Genomic DNA, 15,515 nt, shown 5'->3' on the forward strand with positions numbered 1-15,515 from the left:
GGAGTTAAGGGCAAAGGGCACAGGAGGCAGAGTTAGGGGTGAAGGAGGTGCAAGGGTTGGGGGAGGCAGGAGCAGCGGTAAAGGGGGAGTGGGATCGTCCAGGGGCAATGGGGAAGTGCCAGCACAAGCTTTGCTCCAGCACCATTTCCCTAATGCTGGTCTGGAGCAAACACCTGGAAATGACCCTTCAGTGAGACCAGAACCATAGGTGTAGAAAAGCCCCTTTGTTAAGTGGCTGTGGCTGAGGGCTTAGGAAGACGGGGTTATAAAGCAATGGGCATCTTTCTGTGGAGGTTTGATTTCGTCAGTTAGGCCAGGCTGGTGTGTGGTGTCTCCATGGCTGTACTTTCAGTGTCTGATCTGCCCTAGAGCCAAGTCTAGACATATTCAGAGGCTCTATGCCAGGTCTCTCAAACTTCCTTTCACTACAACCCCTTTTGCAAAAAAAAAAAAAAAAACAAAAACTTACTACATGACCCCAGAAAGACACACCAAGACCTCTACACTGAGCACAGGCAGAGGAGACAAAGCCTGAGCCCTGCCCCAAGTTAGGGGAGGGCAAAACCAGAGCTTGAGGATTCAGCCCTGGGTGGTGGGGCTCAGACTTTTGGTTTCAGCCCCAGGCACCAACAAGTCTAATGGCAGCCCTGGCGACCCCATTAAAACAGGGTTATGACCCACTTTGGGTCCTGACACAGTTTGAGAACCACCTCCTCTATACTGAGGGGAGAGAGTTTTCCTGTGGGTAGTTAATCCACTTCCCAAGAGGTGGCAGCTATGTCAGTGGGAGAAGCTATATCGATGGGTGTGTGCTGTGGTGTTTACCACATTTAAGAAGTTTAATCAAACCTCATTTTGAAAAACCACCTGTGGTCTGGGAATGGCAAAGGACCTCGATGAACTCAGGGTTTGTCCTTCAAAGTCCTGGGACATCACAATTCCATACTTCCCTGTTGTCATTGAGGATATTGCTCAGTGTTAGAGTGCTTAATTGCAGTTTTCACGTAGTCCTCAGTTCAAACCCCGTGTTCTCTTATAACCTTCTCTTTTTTTTTTTTTTAAAGTTAAACATTTTCTATTTCCATTCTCCATTATGTTCAGGGGCTCTTCTATACAGGAGTGCTTGATATTAATGTAAACACTCAACATTTTGCTGTCCAAATGCATAAAACCTAGCAAAGTTGTCCATCAGCTGAAATCAGTTCCAATCCTCTATGTCTAGTTTATGTTTTCATCAGTTAAACAAAGGTATCATACGAATGTACATTCGCAGATCCTCTTCTCCAGGAGCCATGTTGTGCAGAAGAACAAGAACCACATCCAGTTGCAGTTCAGGAATCTGATGACCAAAGAGCCACGAAGTGTTCTGAGGGCTGGAGAAAATGCCTTCTAGTGAGCTTATTGAATGAGCTCAACCTGTTTAGCTTATCAAAAGAAGATTGAAAGGTGACTTCATTGAAGTGTTGAAGGGCCTTAATGGAGAGAAAAGATGGGGTATTAAAGGGCTCTTTACTCGCAGAGAAAGGCGTAAAAAGACGCAATGGCTGGAAGGTGAAAAGAGACAAATTCATATTACAACTAAGGCACAATATTCAACATCGAGGATGATTCACCACAGGAACAATCTCTCAAGGAAAGTGGTGGATTCGCCATCTCCTGATGTCATTTCATGAAGACTAGCTTATCTTTCTGGAATGTGTTTGCTCCCAAAGTAGATATTGTGTCATACAGAGGCCTGTGATATGCAGGGGGTCAGATTAGATGCTCTAATGGTCTCTTCTGGCCATAAAGTCGACTAATTTCTGAAAAACTGAGTGTAGCATTGGGAGCAGCATCTGATGTTTTCTGTCTAGCCGGCTTGCTTCCTCGAACGAACGCTCCTGGAGTGGGGTGATCCACAGGAGTAGCTCAAACCTCCATAGTGCCTGGGCAGGCAGGAGCATTAGCACAGCAAGGGAGGGGTGTGGCAGTGACATCACAAAGGCCTTTGCAGGACCCTCAGACTATTGGTCAAAGGTGGTGGGGAGGTGGTGACTCACAGAGAGATGCTGACATCAGCCAGGCAGGACAGGGTGAGGGGCCAGGGAAACCTCAGAGACCCTGTGGCTTTGCTTCAGCAAGTCTCCTTCTCCAGGTCTCTCTTTGAGGACTGAGAGAGTATTTGGGTTCACGGACGTGGAGTGCCAGGAGGAACTCTTTGAGTTTTCTCCTTCCCTTTCCTGATTTTACTAGAAAACAGCCATCCCTGTTTAGAAGGTTGAAGCCTCCTCGAGGTTTGAAACCTGTTCAGTCTGATCCATCTGGTGACAGTTGAATTCTAGGCATGGAAAACACGAACTTAAGGAGGCAGAATTTTATTCTGCACCTGGGATTTTGTCCCATAGAATCATGGGGACATTAGGGTTTGTCCTTCTGTTTCACCTTTTCCTCCATCCATCCCTCCTCCTTTCTCTTTGTCTCTTGCTTCTTTGTCCTTTCACCTGTTCCCTCCCAACACCAGGAGCGTGTGTGTGTGTGTGTATATGTGTGTGTTATGGGGAGGCTCTGCAGCTCCCACTGTGGAGGTCCACCCAAAAATGTGGGGCTGAAATAGTGCTCGGGCAATGATCCCCACCAGTGACCTGGGCCATCCTTTGCCTCTCTGGTGAGAACCTCAGCCTCCCGTCCTCAGTCTCTACCTGATTGGCTGAGCAGGGGTTATTGACAGGAGGAGATTCAGGTCCTTGTTGTTCTCTTTAAGACCAAGGAAATAAGTCATAACCTGTTATATGTTGACAAATTTTGCTGCTTTGCTGCATTAATCGTCTCTGAGCAGTTCATGATTCTTCTAACATTGCAGTTCTCCTCAAATACTTGCTGAATAATTACTGTGAACTGTTGTTGGTCTGGAGCTCATCTGAGAGCACTTTATTCAGGTCATTCAGTGTTTGAAATTCACGATCTGATCGTTAGTTTCAAAATCAGGGCTCTGGGTCCTATTCCAACTCTGCCACTGGCTGGCTGTGTGACCTAAGACAAGTCAATTCTCCTTTCTCAGCCTTAGCTTCTCCCTCTCTCAAGTAGGGATAATGATGATCCGCTCCTACCTAGCTCAAGGTGGGTGGAGGATGGGGATCCATTGGAGAGTGTCACTAGGAGTATCAGAGGGGCTGTGTTAGTCTGGATTTGTAAAAGCAGCAAAGACTCCTGTGGCACCTGGCTACAAACAGAACAAACCCCACATCCCCCCTGTGCTTTGGGAGCCAGGTTTGCTGTGGGAATTCTGTAGTTCAGATGACTTCACGCTTGGGCATTGGGATTATTTACCAGTTTCTCTAGCATTGGGGCAGTTTTGTGCTTACAGCTGTGATGGCTGAGTGGTTAAGGCGTTGGACTTGAAAACCAATAGGTTCCTCCGCAGGTTCAAATCCTGCTCACAGCGAGGCCTGTGTTTTAGCCAGTCTCTCACCTGGGCAATACCTCTGTACAACCCCTGAGACACTTCACCCTCTCCCCACCCCAAGTAAATCCTGTTCTGCTCCTTTCATCGAGATGCCTGGGACACCACCACACTGTGTTGTTGAGGGTTGGGCAAACTCTCAGCACCTGAAGCCTCTGCCACTCACCTGGTGCCCCATAGATCAGCCATAGCCCTGGTTCTGCCTCTCTCTAGCATGTGAAAGGAGCTGAGTCAGCGACTCCATGGGAGCCACGGGGCTGCAGAACCAACAGAGAGAAAAAAGGTGCTCAGTGCCCACTGGCAGCCAGCCCCCACCCACTACAGGCCTTGCTGACAAGCTCCTCACACTCTGCCAGTGATCAGCTGTTCAGTGGGGTGCAGGAGGCGCTGGGGGGAGGAGGAGGAGCAGGGAGAGTGGGAGAGGGAAAGGAATGGGGCAGGAAGGTGCAGGGCAGGAAGAGGTGGGAGAGGGGTGGGGCTTGGGAAGGGGTGGAGTGGGGACAGGCCTGGGGAGAAAAGGGGGATTTGTCCCATACCCTGATCCTCTAGGCCGGCCCTGAAGGGAAGCACCGACTATCACAGTGACAATACAACTGACCAGCTTTATGGGGAGGCTGAGGGAGATCCAGACTCACCAGGTCTCTTCTCTCCCCACGGTGAGCCAGACACTGCTCTCTCCTGGCTCTCACTCTAGCAGCTGGATGCCAAGGGAGCCATTTCCACAGGACGTGCATTGAGTGCCCCAGGGGAGCTGGGGGGCTGGCGCTGCTGCTGCCTGTGGGGCTCGCAGGGGGCTGATGTCTGCACAGACTCTCAGCTGCCAGGCCGAGGGGCATGGACCTTACCAGACTGGCGAGTGAAGACGGGGCGTTGACAGAGCAATACAGATGCTCTCCAGAGCACGGAGCAGCAGCCGCCCATGCAGCCAGGCAATGAGCATTTCCCACAGCCTGGAGCCGAGGGGGAGGCGGCAGCTGCTGTTCCAGCTCCTCGGGGACAGGCCCTGTCAGCCAACAGCCACTTCTTACTCCCCACAGCTAAGGGCGCCGGGTTCCTCCAGTGGGGTGTGGAGCAGCCGCTCGCTTTCCTGTTCACACTCCTCTGCGGTGTGAAAATCGGGGAGGGGAGGCAGAAGCCCCACGTCCCTCCTGAAATGACGCCCAGTGGGGGAAGCCAGGACAACAGGTGGGGCGGCAAGTGGTGGCCAGACTCTCACCGCCAGGGTCTAGTCTAGCTCAGGGTCCAGCTCAACTTCCTCCCCGTGCCACTGGCCCCCAGTCCCCTTCCACCACCAGGTCAACCCAGGCACTAGGGCAGGAACGGGGTGAGGCAGCAAGTCAAGCTGAGCAAGGCAGGCAAAAGTGAGTCTTGTCTTCATGGGCACCTCACAATGACGTCCTTTTTGTGTAAAACTGCTGCAAAACATCCAGGACAGAAAAGCAACAGGCCAAAATACTGCAATACAGCTGCCAAAGTAGCTCAGTTGGGCGAGCGTTAGACTGAAGATCTAAAGGTTCCTGGTTCAATCCCAGGCTTTGACAGGTTCTTTCATTCTCTTGTACAGGGGGCAGCTTGTTCTCTGGCAGCCCAGTGGTACTTGCACCCAGGTGAGCAGAGCTGCTGTGGGGCAAGGCAATTTTGGGGCCCCTTCCATTAAAAAAAAAAAGTTGCAATATCAGATATCATGGGCCCTGTGGGGCCTGGAACAAATTGCCCCACTTGCCTCCTCTGGGTGGCCCTGAAAGCGTGTCTCTGATCTTGGGCTCTGCAGTAGGAAAACATAGAATGGGCTTCTGCCCCTAGTTGGCCCACCTGACTTTTAACAAGGAGAGATGGGAGCTGTCTTTCCCAACATGGCAGGAAGAGAGCAAGGCAGGGTGACCTCAGGAATGGTGCCAGAGGGCTGCTGGGCAGTGACAGGCAGGGATTGGGGATGAAAACTCCTCTGTGCAGCTGAGCGAGGGCAGTACCAGGAAGGGAGTCTGTAAAAGTGGCCCTGTGGAAGGTGGCAGGGATTTGGGGGCCCAGGAGGAGGCGCTTGATGTTCAGTGCCTTGGAGCAGCTGGACTTGGCCATGGTGGGTGTTCAGGAAATGCACATTAACAACTCTAGGGTAGCTCAATAGGCAGAGGGTGATTGGAGGAAGGGCCAGGGAAGAATGATGGGGCTGGAGTCTTGTTCTTCACATTCATGGTGCGAGTAGTACAGAAGGGGCTGGAGCCTGACCAGGGAGGGCATTTCTGGTGGGCTTTGTGGCACTGGTTACGGCTATATTAGTGTGTATGGTCCCCAGTTAAGGCATGAGAGGGAAGCTCAAAGGCTCCCCTTCCTCTGGACTGCATGATGTTTGGTGTTGGGGGGGATTTTAATTGTGTCAGCCGGCCTGAGCACCGCTGGTCCTGTTCCCAACCGTCAGAGGAAACATTTTTACAATGAGCACTACCTGGCGCAGGTCTGTAGTGAGGTCGGCTTGGAGGAGCTCACCCAGCCACAGAGGGGTTCACCTTTCTGCAGGGACAGACCAGGACCTGCACTGACCGGATTTATGCTTAGCTTTTTTGTCTTTTGCATGTTGCTTCTCAGATTCTTTCTTAGCCTGACTTGTTACACTTTGGCACTTAACAGGCCAGAGTTTGTGCACCTTCCTATTATCCTCACTAGGATCTGATTTCCAAATTTTGAGGAATGACTTTTGCCTCTAACAACTTCCATTATTCGGACGCTTACCTAGAGTGGCGTTCTGCTGGTCGTCCCATTGTCGTTTCTGATTTAGGCAAACGTTTCATCTGAGCCTCTAATTGCGCGGTTTTAAATGCTCTGCATGCTGCTTGCAGGCACCTAACACTTGTGACAGCAGCTCCTTTTAATTCCCATCCAACCATCTGTACGTATGCCGATAGGTTGACTTTAGGTCTTTAACTTTGAGCGGTAGCTGAGAAGATGGTAAATTGGGCAGAAACCTGTTCGACAAACCTCTTCATTTCCTTGTTATTTCCTGACTTCTTCATTCATCCCCTTTTCCTTATTTCCTGGATGAGGCGGCGGCCTGCCAGGGAGCTCCTGGCACCTCTGGCTGCCTGGGCTGAAGGCAAGAGGCAGGCCTGGGCGTGGCGAGGGCCTCCTGTCCCGGCCTGAGGCCGCAGTGCTTCCTCGTCCTCTTTTCCCACCCACACGGGCAGGCGGCTGCTGCGGAGAACACGAGGAGGCTCTCGGGATGCTAGGCAGCGCTGTGTGGCTGTCAGGGAAAAGAGCCTCTTCTCTAAAGATGGCTGGCAGAAAAGTGGTGCTCAGCTCTGTAAGCGACCTCCCCAGTAGCCTCGCTGCCAGGGGATGCAGACATTTCTGTAAGGTGCAGAAAGAGGGTATTTGGCTTCCAAGTTAATATGAGAAATATGCATTTAGGAGATTGAATTTCCATTTTTGCACAGGGCCCCAGTGGCCTAATGGACAAGGCAATGGCTTTCTAAGTCAGAGATTGTGGGTTCAAGTCCCATCTGGGGTGAAAAACTGCCTCTACATTGCAAGGAAACCTTGGCCTTATTTTCACCAAGGAAGCTGGGAGATGTTTGAACACAAAATATTGGATCTTGGGAAAAATGCCCCAGAAATGGTATTTTGACAAATGCTTTCTAAACCCATCAGTAGCAAACAATTAATGCTAGTGTTTGTCTGAGACTAGAGGGAAGGGGAGTGTTTACTCCAACACCTCAGTGAGTGAAACAGACAGAAAGAGCAAGGCCGTCCTGAAAGAGAATGGATCTGTCTGGAGACAAAGCAGCCCCTGAGAACGAGCAATGGTGTGAAAAGAAGAGGTTGAAATGTGTTAGATGTTACTTAGTGTTAGAGGGTTTATCCATTCACCCTCCCATTACCGGGTCCTTCTTGCATACACACAGAGCAGCAATACCCAAAGTCCGAAGGTGCAAACAATGAGATGTTTATTAGATTGAACTTCCAGCAAGCAATGATTCCAGTTTCCTTCCTCAGTGTCCCCATCCCAGCCCTGACACCACAGAGCCTTGCCTGTGTCCCTGCTCCCATTCTCCCCCTTAGCAAAACATAGGACATATGGTGACACATTTCCTGATAGGCCAGGCATCAAGGTGGAAGGTGTTGATATTCCATTTGTCCCACTGCCCCATGCGTAGTGCAGTGCCCTGCACCTTCTCTCATACGGGTGTGTCACACCTGTTCCAATTAGTGTTCCAGACTTCCCACTATAGTGGGCCCAAGAAGGTTGGGTCCAGGTTGTCTAGTACAGGGGGGAGGGGCTTACTCCATTACTTCTAGGTTATTTCTGTAGGCAACGTATCACAAGTATACTTAGCAATACACCAGCTGCTGTAACAATCCACAGCAACACCGAGAGACCTGAGCACTGCCGCATGGTCCAACATCCCGGCCACCACCAAACACCTCCTCTCCTCCTTCGACGGGGTCAAGCTCTTAACATGCCCAGTTGCTGGCAGCTGCAATACGCTGCCGCTGCAGGTTTTCGTGCTTTTGTCCATATCATAAGTCCATTGAATGTCCACAGAGAAATGGGTTATTGTCCAAACCAACTTAACCACATGGTGTGGAATCAGGCTGTATGCGCTGGTTCGATTATTCACAGCAGTAAGAGTCACAGATCTATCTGTGCGCCAAAGCCCAGAGAGCAGTGTGTAGTGTGGAATTTGGTTAGGGCTGGTGTAATTGTGCCCCCAATAATACGTACATTTCCAGCAAAACACCTCATACACAGTACACCCAATTGTCCACCCCTTGCCACGGGCCATTGGGTGTGCTCCTCCATGGCCATCAGGGAGGGGCACAGTCAAACATCTTCTCTGGATTTACACCATTTTACACACCCCTCCATTGATTCCCAGCGAGCAAATCCCCTTCTCATTATTCCCACAGGGCTTGTGGGGCCCACCTTAGCTGCCCATTCACTTCCAGGCACCACGGTAGCTATTACACAGGTGCTGGCCTCCTAGTCGAGCATTTTGAATTTCCACACACATCTTCCCCAGGTCAGCCTTTGAAGCCATCCCCACCCATGTCATGAGGCTTTATGTTCATTGAAACACAACAATGCTAACAACAAAACAAACACCACAGACAAACAACACAAAACATAGATTCATGGTATTATGGGTTAGTCTTTTGCTGGCACTAGCTTGCTTGTAGAGTGTGTGAAAACAAAAGAAACAATTTCCACACACACCCCCGGTAGGGACAGATTAGTGATTAATAATAATAATACCACTTCTTTTACAAATTTCCTTGCTAATTGCAGGAAAACAGAAGAATTACCTCCAGGCTGTCCTTATTTTGTTCTGTAGTCAGATAGTGAATTACCCCACTCAAGGGTCATTTATGAAATTCATGAGGTGTTGTGCCTCAGTGTCCCTCTTGTACAACAGACACGGTTTGCAATAGTTTCTCTACTGTACCAAGCTTCAAGATTATTCTTGGGTAATATCTGAGAGACAGCTTTAGCACTGTACGTATGCACGCACACACACACACACAGAGAAACACACACCCTTAGGGTTAACCTGTCCCCTTATTTTCAAGCTTGACTTGTTTTTTCACCTCCCTTTCCTGGAGGGCCACAGTCTGAGTCTTCTAGTAGCTTGTTTGCTGACCAGATGTATTTATTATTTGCAGCTCCTTTATGCTGCTACTTATGGGCAGTTCTCTCCTTCCCCATCAGCTAGGTCATTTGCATTCACACAGGCTTTCGGGCTTGCTTTTGGGTCCAAAACCATCAGCAGCTCAGAGACTGTCTTAAAAGGGACACAAACAACTTCCACCTGAGTTCTGATTACTTTCCACTTTCATCTTCTGCTTCAAAACACACAGATCTGAAAGAAACCACAACCTATTATGGCTCCTTTGGAGTCCTAATAGGGTTTGAGCTAAGTACCATGTTTTGTTTGCATTCCTTTACCCCTTCTCCAATATACACTGCACACATCCTGGGAAAACGCACATTCCTTTCATAGTTTAACCTTCATAACATTATATTACAAACCATAAGTCTCAGTTTAGGTTTTAAAACCTTACACAATTACATACAAAAATTTTGTCTAACATCCCTTGCACTGCAATAATTTTTTTACACAACTGTACCCTGATTACACTTCCATCTTGTACAACCAGGACAGCCAGGGGCAGGTGTTAAGTGCCAATAGAAACCCTGACATTCCTTTAGTGATATTGCTTACATTACCCAGGAGTCAAATCATTTTGATGAGATTATCTCTCCGCCTGCTGCCTGCAGTCATCCCGTATTGACCATTTCTGTGGGAAAGGGCCCATTTCCTCAGAATGGCTGTAAAGGCTTCTCAGGACAAAACACAGTGGTGGTAGTAGGCACTTTACCTGACCCTCTTGTATAATTTAATTACGAAGCTTCCATCCAACGTGAGTGCGCAGAGCTGCACATACAGTTACATTTATATAACTGGGTTTTATTAGTAATCCAAAAACTGCCTTCTTGTAACACCACAACTGTTGCCTTTTACTTTTTCCACAACTCCCAAATGTTTACTTTCCTCCAAACTCTGTATTATTAATTTTTGCAAAACCCTGGGCGGCTGCACTGCAGTGCTGGGGTGACTCTGCAGGGGGAGAAGCTGCCGTGGAACAATGTAGAGCAGGTGCAGGAAGGAGCCGGGGTCACTATTCACATTCTGAACTGCACAATTTTCCAAATTTGGGAATGTCCAAGAACAATTCTAAGGGGAAGGTGAATGCAGAGCAGTGACACTGGAGGTGCCCAGACCTGCAACGGGGGCGGTGTGGAAATTAATAATGGGAAGATCATTTGCGAAATTAGTCGTCACTGACAAGATTTGTCTCTGTTCCTATTTCACGCTATGGTGTTATTTAGCAGAATCAGGACATAGTATTACTATATTAATTAAACACTTAATTTTATTTAACTAAGCCAAAAACTTAGTGTCACTTATTTTTTCTCTGTCCTAGCAAGAACTAAATGAATTTTGTGACTTTCTGGAAAGTGCAGCGAGATTAAATGTGGGGAATTCAGTCTCTGTGTTTGTGAGCTGATGTTTTCCTCTCACAGGTCAGTGCCTGCATTGAAATACCAAGAGGGATCTAAGGGCTGGTGTACGCTGGGCACAGGGGTGTTTGCAGGAGGGGTGGGGTCTCAGGTGCAAGGGGCGGGCAGGGCGTTAGTCTCCCCAGCTGGTGGTTCACGCCCTGCCCATGGTGTTGCATGACAGAGGCTGCCCAGGCTGCACTTGTAGCGAGGTTCCCACTACGTGGCCGCGCAGAGGCTGCAGGAGACAGGCAGGGGCAGCAGGGAAGTGGCGACACAGGAGCTCTCAGCAGCAGGGTGAAGGACAATGCCGTGGAGCGGCAGCGACGCAGAGTGAACAGGGCAAACCGAGAGCCAGTTGAAGGAGTGTCGGCAGCAGAAGCTGAGGTTTCGCTTGATGCCTTCCCTTCCCTCCCCCACCCCTGGGGCTTTGCTGCCCAAGGAGTGGGGTTTGGGGGAAGGAGAGCGGAGGGTCTGTTGAAGGAACATTGGATTGGCCTGTCACACTGCAAGGCGAGAAACTGAGGCACAGCACTGCCCAGCGTACTCTGGGGTGGGGGGTTGCTGATGAGCGTAGATGTGAATGTGGTTGTGGGTTTTTCCCAAACTCAGGCTAGATTCTCTTTCCCTTTTAATAGAAGTTCTCATTGGCTCTCTGCCCGCGCAGAGCTGGGGAGTGGGGCCTGTTGCCTTTCCCCAGGCAGAAGGGTGACACCTGCCTGGCAAGTGAGGGTCGGTTTGGGTGACCCCACTCAGGCAGGCTCAGGGCGGGTCTCTGCCCTTTACTCAGCCCAGGAGAAGTTTTTTGCACCAACATCCCAGTGTGCAAGTCCGTCCCGCAGAGCAGCCTCATAGGGTGACCTTAAAGCAACTGTGGAAAACGGGACGGGGTGGGGGTAATAGGCTCCTATATAAGAAAAAGTCCAGCCAAACCGGCCTGTCCCTTTAAACATGGGACATCTGGTCACCCTGAGCAGCCCTGCACTCCTGCTCCCCGGTTGGTGCGTTTGTGACCCGGGGGCTGAAGCCGACGCGAGAAAGGGAAATGAGCGAGCTCGGAGCTCTCCGGCGCCACCTGCTGGGAGCAGAGGGCAATGACTGAGCGATGTCCTGGCTAATTTAAATATCACCTGGTTCTCTGGGGTGGCTCCACTGGAGAGCTGGGGCGTGGCCTGAGTGTGGCAGCACCTTATTTGCATATTAAAAGCGGCAGTTTGGGGCCATTGGGGTAAAATATGAGTAAGTTTTGGGGTTGGGCCCCACATGTTTAGTGCAGGCTGTGGGGAGCCGGGCTGAGCAGAGCCTGCCCCGACGGGGAGTGTGGTCACCCTGAGCTGGGAGCGTGTGGCCAGACATGGGGAAGGGACTGCGGGGGGGGGGGGGTTGGTTGTGGGAAGCAGAAAGTTTCCCCTTTTTTGCGTGCCTGGGCGGGGTTTTTGTTACCTAATGCAGAGCAGCGGTGGGGGAGGGGAATTGAGACTCTGCTTTGGGGGTTGCTGTGGGGTGTGACACGAGCCACCCGGTGCTGCCTGCTGCTGTGGGGCATAGGACAGGTGGGGGCGGGGCTGTTTGGGTGCTTGAGATCACGGGCGGTTCCTGGTTGGCTGGTGCCGGCCTGCCTAGTGTTTTCTGACAGCTGATCTCCCATTGGCCCTAGCCCGGGGCGGGTCTCTGAAAGCTGGTCTCCCATTGGGCCCTCCCCACCTGACGTTTCCGACAGGCTCATCTCCCATTGGTGACGTTGTCTGACAGCGACGCGGGGCGGAGCCGCCAGGGCCTTGTGCGCTCAGAGCTCAGCGCCGCCTGCGAGAAGCGGCGCGAGGCCGCGCGGGGCGGCTCCCGCTGCCGGGCGGAGGGACCGAGACCGCAGCCGCGGCGCCGCCTCCCGCCTGGCGAAAGCCGCAGCGCCGGGGGTCACAGGGCGCGAGGCGCTTCCGCGCGCGGCTGTTTCCTGCCGGTCGCGGGGTGACGGGTCCTGCCCGGGCAGCCGCGGGGTCCCGTTGGCAGCGGGGGTCTCGGGCGACGGCCCGCCGGCGGCGGCTGGGAGCTGCGGGGCAACCTGCACTGCCCGGGGCTGCGGCTCCTCCTCACCCCCGGTGACTGGGAGCCCGGCCCGCCTGCGGTGTCTGAGCGCCGGGGCCTCTCCTGCCCGGGGCGGCCGGGAGCTCCCGGGCTGCGGCTCCTCACGCCCCCCGGTGACTGGGAGCTCCCGGCTCTGCCTGCGGTGTCTGAGCGCCGGGGCTCCTCTCCTGCCCGGGCGGCCGGGGTCCCGGGCTGCGGCTTCTCTCACCCCGGTGACTGGGAGCCCGGGCTCTGCCTGCGGTGTCTGAGCGCTGGGGCTCTCTCCTGCCCGGGCGGCCGGGAGCTCCGGGCTGCGGCTCTCCTCACCCCGGTGACTGGGAGCCCGGGCTCTGCCTGCGGTGTCTGAGCGCCGGGGCTCCTCTCCTGCCCGCGGCGGCGGAGCTCCCGGGCTGCGGCTTCTCCTCACCCCGGTGACTGGGAGCCCGGCTCTGCCTGCGGTGTCTGAGCGCCGGGCTCCTCTCCTGCCCGGGCGGCCGGGAGCTCCCGGGCCGCGGCGCTGCAGGGTCTGTGAGCAACGACGTGGCTGCGGGGCCCTCCCACCATCAAGGCCTGTTGGGAAACCCTGGGTCCATCCGCAGTGGCTGGGAGCTCTGGGGTCACTCGTAGGAGCTGCAGGGTCCATAGGCAGTGGGGTGGGGCTGGGGGGCTCCCCGCCACCCATGGCTGCTGGGAGCCCCAGGGTCTGCCTGTGGGAGCTGTGGGGAGACGAGGGGTTTGGGGTGGGGGAGGGGGCTCCAGGCTGCAGGGTGGGGCCGAGGGATTCGCAGTGCAGGAGGGGGCTGTGGGTTGAGGCAGGGGGTCGGGGTCCAGGACGGGGTGATGGCTCTGGGGTGGGGGCAGGGATGAGGGGTTCCAGGTGTGGGAGGAAGCTCTGGGCTGGGGCAGGGGGGTGAGGGCTCTGGGGTGCAAGAGGGGGCTCTGGGTTTGGGGGGGTTCAGGGCTGGGGCAGTGGGTTGGGGTGCAGACTTACCTCAGGCGGCTCCTGGTCAGCGGCGCAGCAGGGGGGACCTACTGGCCATTTCCAGGGCGCAGCGCGGTGCACTAGGGACCAGCCTGCCTGAGCCCCGCAGCATGGCTGACCGGAGTTATAACCCGGTCACCTGACTGGGAGCTCCATGGTCCCCCTGTCACATGTGGTTGCTGGGAGCTCTTGGATCCACCCACAGCAGCTGGGAGCTGTGGGGTCCATCCGTGGTGGCATGGGCCTGTGGGAGCCCCTTCCAACACTGGTGGCTGATAGCTGTGAGGCCCCCACCGGCCGACAGCTCCAGTCTTGCTGGCCCAGGGCTGAGGTGGAAAATGTCACTGAGATCTCTGAAAGTCACAAATTCTGTGACCCCCTTTATATAATCTTAGCCTTAATAGTTGTTGACTGTCTCTCTCAATCTAGTGGTCTGCTCTAGCGCGGATGGGACAGGGAAGACAGAAGCTCACCCCCCAACACAGGTTTGGGCAGAAATGGCTCTTGGGCTATTTGCTGTGCATGCAGAGGACTTGTCCAGGCCGGTGGAGCAGCTCAGCCAGATGAGGAGCTGGAAGAAGGAGACCTGAGCAGCCTGGACATCCCTCTTTTTCTCCACAGCCACTGCCTGTCAGCAGGATTCCTCCTCCTTCTCCTCAGTGAGACCAAATCTAAGCACCTAGATAGCTGGTCTGTCCGCTGCACCCCAATGCCTGAGCCTCCCTGCCAAAGTCCTGCACCTGGCTCCAGAGAATTGTCTCACATCTCACTGGGAACTCGACTTCATGTGCCCAGAGAGTCTCGGCCCCACTCAGTAGAGGACCTGAGAAACACAGTGTCTGCCTTTGCCAAATCAGTGCTTGGAAAGGTTTTGTTTACGTGGCCTAAGGAATAAGGCGTCTGACTTTGGATCAGGTAATTGAGGATCTGAGTCCCTTCGTGGTTGTGCTTGTGTAGTTTAACCTTTGTGCTGAATGTCCTGCTCCTTTCAGGGCTGGAACCTCTTCTTGGCTGCTCAGGACAATGCTCTGGCTTCAGCTAGAGCCCCGGGAAGGAGTTGCGGGTTGGGTGTCACAAATGCTGGGGCATGAGCCCCAGGTGCTTCCGGGTCTCCCTTTGCTGCTCCTGACTTGCCAAAGAAACTGGGCGGCTGCCCGGGCTAGAGTGTGGAGCAGTTTCCTCTTCCAAGTGTGCGCCTGTCCCTGTGCTTGAGGGGATTGCTACATAGCACCTTCAGAGCCTGGGTGTTCCTCTGCTTCTCACCAGCTGGGGAAAAGCCTCTTGGGGAAAAATCTCCTGCCGCACTGCAAAAGTGAGCACCTTGAGTGGGACCAGTCAGAGGCCCATCCATGGGGCTGGCCCTGCTTTCCCACCATCTTGTGATGTTGGCCGCAGAGCATCAGCAGCTGGCTGTTGGTGGTTTTCAGTGGGGGTTCTGCATGGCAGGGAGCAGTCTGGCCGGGTGTCTCTGTGGCTGTCTGCTGGCCACGCATAGGCATGGTTCTCCCTCCTCTTGCCTTACCCTTGGTTGCTCTGTGGCTTTTAAGCTTCCCTTGGAGCTGTCAGCACCAGCCACCTCTGTCCTAGGTGCCCAGAGGAGGAGAGGTGCTGGGCTCCAGCCTGGGACTCTTCCTCCCTCCTGCCTTTCCCTGACTATGGAACCTGGCCCTGACACTCCTTTCTTCAAGCGCCATGTGGGCAAGAGGAAGAGTGTGGTAGAAAGCACAAGGGCCAAACTTGTGGGCATCAGAAATCCCAAACACCCAGTCAAACCACAGCCACTTCTAGACCCCATTCCAACCAAAGACGTGGGTATGAGTCACTCAGCACAAGGTAAACAACTCATTCTTAGACAGCTGGAGATAGGAAAGCACTTGGATCTCCAGGATTTACCACAAGGTCCCACTGAGATTTGAACTCAGATTTCAGCATGCCAAACATTACACCATGGGCCCAGCTTGTGCTAGTTTCTCTGAACA

General features: G+C 53.3%; 2 non-coding genes and 1 pseudogene across 2 annotated transcripts; 2 read left to right on the forward strand and 1 right to left on the reverse strand.

The window, feature by feature from the left end:
- LOC120375817 overlaps positions 1–15,515 on the reverse strand; it is a 171,331-nt pseudogene that overhangs the window by 35,333 nt on the left and 120,483 nt on the right.
- Positions 3,343–3,421, forward strand: TRNAS-UGA. The gene has a single exon. It is a non-coding gene; the product is annotated as a tRNA-Ser (tRNA).
- On the forward strand, positions 6,869–6,941 carry TRNAR-UCU. The gene has a single exon. It is a non-coding gene; the product is annotated as a tRNA-Arg (tRNA).

This window comes from Mauremys reevesii, linkage group 12, assembly GCF_016161935.1.
Source record: "Mauremys reevesii isolate NIE-2019 linkage group 12, ASM1616193v1, whole genome shotgun sequence".
NCBI classification, from domain to species: Eukaryota; Metazoa; Chordata; order Testudines; family Geoemydidae; genus Mauremys; species Mauremys reevesii.